Consider the following 6,020-nt stretch of genomic DNA (forward strand, 5'->3'; position numbering starts at 1 on the left):
GGGAGCGTGCAATTGGCATGCTGACAGCAGGAATGTCAACCAGATCTGTTGCTCGTGCATTGAATGTTCATTTCTCCACCATAAGCCGTCTCCAAAGGCGTTTCAGAGAATATGGCAGTACATCCAACCAGCCTCACAACCGCAGACCACGAGTAACCACACCAGCCCAGGACCTCCACATCCAGCAGGTTCACCTCCGAGATCGTCTGAGACCAGCCACTCAGACAGCTGCTGAAACAATTGGTTTGCATAACCAAACAATTTCTGCACAAACTGTCAGAAACCGTCTCAGGGAAGCTCAACTGCATGCTCGTCGTCCTCATCGGGGTCTTAACCTGACTCCAGATCGTCGCCGTAACAGACTTGAGTGGGCAAATGCTCACATTCGATGGCGTCTAGCACGTTGGAGAGGTGTTCTCTTCACGGATGAATCTCGGTTTACATTGTTCAGGGCAGATGGCAGACAGCGTGTGTGGCGTCGTGTGGGTGAGCGCTTTGCTGATGTCAATGTTGTGGATCGAGTGGCCCATGGTGGTGGTGGGGTCATGGTATGGGCAGGCATCTGTTATGGACGAAGAACACAGGTGCATTTTATTGATGGCATTTTGAATGCACAGAGATACCGTGATGAGATCCTGAGGCCCATTGTTGTGCCATACATCCATGAACATCACCTCATGTTTCAGCAAGATGCACGGCCCCATGTTGCAAGGATCTGTACACAATTCTTGGAAGCTGAAAATGTCCCAGTTCTTGCATGGCCAGCATACTCACCGGACATGTCACCCATTGAACATGTTTGGGATGTACTTGACCGGCGTATACGACAGCGTGCACCAGTTCCCACTAATATCCAGCAACTTCGCACAGCCATTGAAGAGGAGTGGACCAACATTCCACAGGCCACAATAGACAATCTGATAAACTCTATGCGAAGAAGATGTGTTGCACTGCATGAGGCAAATGGTGGTCACACCAGATACTGACTGGTTCTGAGTCCCCAGACCGCCAATAAAGCAGAAACAAAATGCACATTTCAGGGTGGCCTTTTATTGTGGGCAGTTTAAGGTACACCTGTGCACTAATCATGATGTCAGATCAGCATCTTGATGTGGCACACCTGTGAGGTGGGATGGATTATCTCAGCAAAGCAGAAGTGCTCACTATCACACATTTAGACAGATTTGTGAACAATGTTTGAGAGGAATGGTAATATTGTGTATCTGGAATGAAGTTTAGATCTTCAAGTCCATCTCATGAAACATGGGAGCAAAAACAAAAGTGTTGCGTTTATATTTTTGTTGAGTGTAGATAGATATAGATAACATTTATCTGGACAAAAAATGCCAGTTTATATGATTTCAGTGTGCCGTCATTCATTTCCTCCATGCTGTAGGCTACAATAGTCAACCGTCAACCTGAATATGAAACACGTTAGTTCAGGGTCCGATATAAAAATATGTATTTTCAAAATAATGTGCTTGTTTAATTATTTCTTTGACTTGGTTATTGTGATTTCTGCTCTTGAACCTCACTGCACAGCGTATCATATCCATTTCAGGGCTGTAAGTCGTCACTTTGATTTTCACAAAGGATTGCGAGCTCTCATGTCTGAGGTTAGAGCGATGTTTACTTTTAATGTAGTTCATGATGGAAAAACACCAGCTCGCACAAGTAAGAGGATGCAAAGATCGACAGGACCCCAAATGCAAACTTTTCCATGTTTATATAAGTGTCAGGAATGTCATTCCATGCAGGCTATTGGACACAAGTTTTTCCGGTGTCACAGGTGCTGCACAGGACGCGACCGTAATGCATATTTTGACAAAATATTAAAAGTTTTATTTTAATATCACAAGAGCATCTCAATCTCTAAAGAAATAATTATTACTATGAAAAAACAAAATGAATAAGATAAAATACATTTAAATGAAACAGCCATTATTTATTCACATTATTATTATTTTTTTCCAAAAATGAGCTCGCTGCCTGGGAGCCACAACAGAGGGATGAAAGAGCCTCATGCAGCTCCGGAGCCACAGGTTGTCAACCCCTGCCCTAACCCTATCTGTAACCCTAACCCAAACCCTAGCTCTGCATTAGGGTCAGGATTAGGTTTAGGGTTAGGGTTCCCCAGGAACCAAATTTTGGAATTTTTATAAATAATACTGCTGGGGGACCAATAAGAATCATCGTGACAGAGTACTGGCTTTTCTCATCGTGTATAGCAACAGCTACGTTGAACATTTACATTAATGGCACATCAGATTATGTAGATTATGGTTTAAACACGAGATTATCATAAATAAACAGTAGATGGCAAAAATGTTACAGCCGATAGCAGTCAGAAGGCCTCCATCAAATACAAGAAGAAGAAAACAAAGACAACATCTAGGCTCTGGATATGAAAAAAAGGTCTTTTTCCATTTCTGCTTCTTCTGGATTTTGTAGAGAAAAAAATTCAAAGTAATTTTTAAATTTCATGAACTGCATTGAGAACCACAAAAGTAAAATACCTCGTATTTCAATTTTGTCAAATATTTTATATCTGAGAAGACAAAATCCAAATTATTCACGGTTCAGAAGATGAAATAGAACCATGAATCTAAGGAGTCCACGAGCCTGAGGTAACACCGCTCTGTGCGTCATCATGTGTGTCCTGTCTCCATGTGGCGAGAGGCTGCTGTTTCAATAAGCATTGGCTAGCAAATAAACATTATAAACTACAAATCAAATGAGGACTAAATTTCTAAATAACGTCTTTCAAAGTCTGCCGAAAAGCAGCTGCAGCTGTCCAGCAAGAGAAAGTCTGCATTCTCCCGTACTTTGAAAGGTACACCACCGTTCAAAAGTTTGGGGTCAGTGACAAATGTCTTTATTTTTTTTAAGCAGTAGCAAAATTTTGATTGTGTTTATTTGGGATTTTGACTAAAACTTCCCTGATGTACTACAGTGCAAACACTGCTCTATGCTAGTAGACAAATGTGTTTACATGTTGGCATATACATACAGGTGATTTTAAGTGTGTGTGATTATACAAAGTTAAATTACAAAGCAAACACATGAGAAATTTATTATTTCCAATTATATCATCAAACAAATGTGGGGATACATTTTCTGTATGTGGTCAGTCTTAAAACAGAAATGAGATGACGGCTGAAGATCTTAATTTTATCTTATTCACTCGGTGCTGGTTTTCATGCCCTTCCCTTCCCATAAATAGACTAAAAACAGTAAAAGTATTTATTCATGGATTCTGCTGCAACACATACAACAACAGATATAATTGACATGTATCATTTTTAGCATTTTACTTTATTATTGATCATATTTTTTTGAAAGATTTTTGGTAAAGAGACATCAAGAACTAATAAGAAGACTTCAGAATCTGGGTCCTGCCGTCTGTCATCCACTGAGTCCTCTAATCCACATTAGACAACCAGGAAGACCACCAGCGCCATAACATCCTGTTAGGACGTTTCTGACAGTTAAAGCAGGAATATGCTGGACCACAAACATTGTAACCAACCAGTCTTGTGCATTTATTTCCTTGCAGTAAAACATATTCTCCTCAACATATATTTCACATGCCTGCAGGTTTGTATTTGTCTGCGCTCACAATAAAGTCACAAATATCACGCCATAGGCACATAGGTGGTCCAGCCTTGTGTCGCCATTGGTTTCATAGAGGTGAAACATTCTGTATATCACATTCTAGATGTTAGCATGTCTGAGTCAGTCTGCCAGAAGATGTGCTTATCTGCGGTGTTGATTACATATTTTCTGTGCCACATCAGAGGAAGAACAGGTGTCTTTCATGTCATAATACTAAAAGAGCGAGATAGCTTTTGTTTGTATTTTTTGTCAGCTGGCTTTCAGTCTTATCATGTTTCCCCTTTGAAATCAGTCAAAAGGGAGACTGAATGGGGGAAGCGGCGCGTTATTCATGTCTAGATAATATGGCAACACCCATCCAACTTCTTTTGTCGATGCATTTGCAAATAAAGAGTCTCGCAGGAGACGTTCGGTTGTGACTGCTATTTATTCACTTTTGTACATGTGTAAACGGGGGTTCTTTTAATTTAGTGGGGATGATTGTGACTGAAGATACAGAGCAGAGCTGTGATGATCATGTAACTTATAGCTTAGTGTACAGCATATTGTACAACAGTGTGGAAGCTCTTACATGTGTTTTGTTTTTTTTTCTCCCCTGATTAAAAAACAGCTCAGCAGATGGTCTGATCAAACCTACGGCAGCTCTCATGTGGGGGCGAGGTGCTGACCAATGTTCCCTTCGGAGCGGAAACGCGGCTGCACAGAAACGGGATCCTCTCCAGAAATAAAAGGCTGAAGTTAAGTGATTCATCCTAGAGTGGAGCTGAACAGGCCTGAAAGCATCATTCAGGAGCCACTGAGTCACACTGTGCGGAGGGGTGACCTTAGATCAGATGACGGGGGCTGGAGCCGCTGCGCACTCTCCTTCTGCACCGAGGTGACACCGAACAAGAGCTCTCAAGGCCCCCCTTGTCTGACCGATTCATCTGCACACCTCCACCCCCCTCCTTCCCACCCGCCTCTGTCGCCTCCTCCCACACAGGTGATCCAGCTCCCTCTGTCGCTGTCTGCCCGTCTCTTTCACTGATCATTTGATTCACTCAGATTGCATTCACAAATCCTAATCCTGCTTTGGATTAGATGATGACATTTATCTGCAGGGTTATAAGCATCGAGCTAATGTAATCCTAGAAAGAAGTGTTATATAATTTGATCGCCTGCTCGCGTCAGATGATTTATCACTAGAATAAATGTGCATAACAAAACTCCTCTCAGCAGGCTGTGTACAGTCTGTCAGAACACCTCGACAACACTTAAACATCAGAGTAATGACACACTGGCTAAAACACAAACTGTTTGTAAAAAGCACACCTGAATGGTCACTGCAGAATGTAGGAGGAGGAGGAGGGTCAGAGGTCAGCGATCCGGAGCCAACAGCAGGCTGGAGGAAGGCATACATACATACGTCCACACAGCACCACGGATTGTTTTTGACAGAATCACCTGACTGCTTGTTGTGTTAGTAACTGTTAATAATCAAGAGCCGCTGATGACGACCATGGAGAGCCCCAAAAAAGCACGATCAGACATGCAAACGGAACAGACACACAATCGTCAAGGTTACCAGCACCTATCTGCAAAACACATTCTGAACATTCAGTGTGTTTCCATGTGCCTCCATTTATGTACATGTTAATTTCAAAGCATTATTGTTTTGTCACCTGGTCTGGTAAATTATTAATATATTTTATATTTATATTTATAAAGATTTAATTTGATTAGATGTATTTTTTTTTGCACGGTGGAGGGGTGAAGCTGCCGTCATTACTCTGGATGGGGTTAGAGGAGGAGGGATGAGGGTATGAGCACAGGGCAGGTGGAAGGTGAAGAGATGAGGAGGAGGATGTGTGGGGGTGATGGAGGAAAAGGGACTCCAGGAGTTGTTGTCCTTTTCTTTTTGTGTATTTCTTCTTCCTCCTCCTCCTCCTTCTAGTGAGTTAGGAGGTCGCTGTTCTGAGTGCATAGAGGTCAGCTGGAGCTGTGGACACAAAAGCTCTCTGCAAAGGGGGGCGAGGATGGAGGACTCGACGGTCTCCTCCTTACTACTGAGGTCAATAAAAAACTGCGTCTGCACAAAATAGACAAAAAGGACAATGTGGACGTTCTGACTGAAAACCATCAGCATGAATAACCTGTGTAACAGGACACCCACTGTGTGGACAGACAGGCTGGAGGTGCCAAAGCCTCTGATGCCTTTGTGTCAGTTTTCAGAAACTGTCTGAGAATGCTCTGCATGCAGGAGACACTCATCCAACACTGCTTAAATAAACAATTTAAATAAACTTGTTTGTCTTATGCTTCTTCTCCTTCATTATTATCATCTTCTTTTTCTCCCCCTCGTCCTCCTCATCATCACCATCCCAGCTGCTCCTTCAGCTCCTTCACCTGTTTGCGACTCTCTAAAT

The sequence above is a fragment of the Parambassis ranga genome, chromosome 19 (genome assembly GCF_900634625.1).
Source record: "Parambassis ranga chromosome 19, fParRan2.1, whole genome shotgun sequence".
Taxonomy (NCBI): domain Eukaryota; kingdom Metazoa; phylum Chordata; class Actinopteri; family Ambassidae; genus Parambassis; species Parambassis ranga.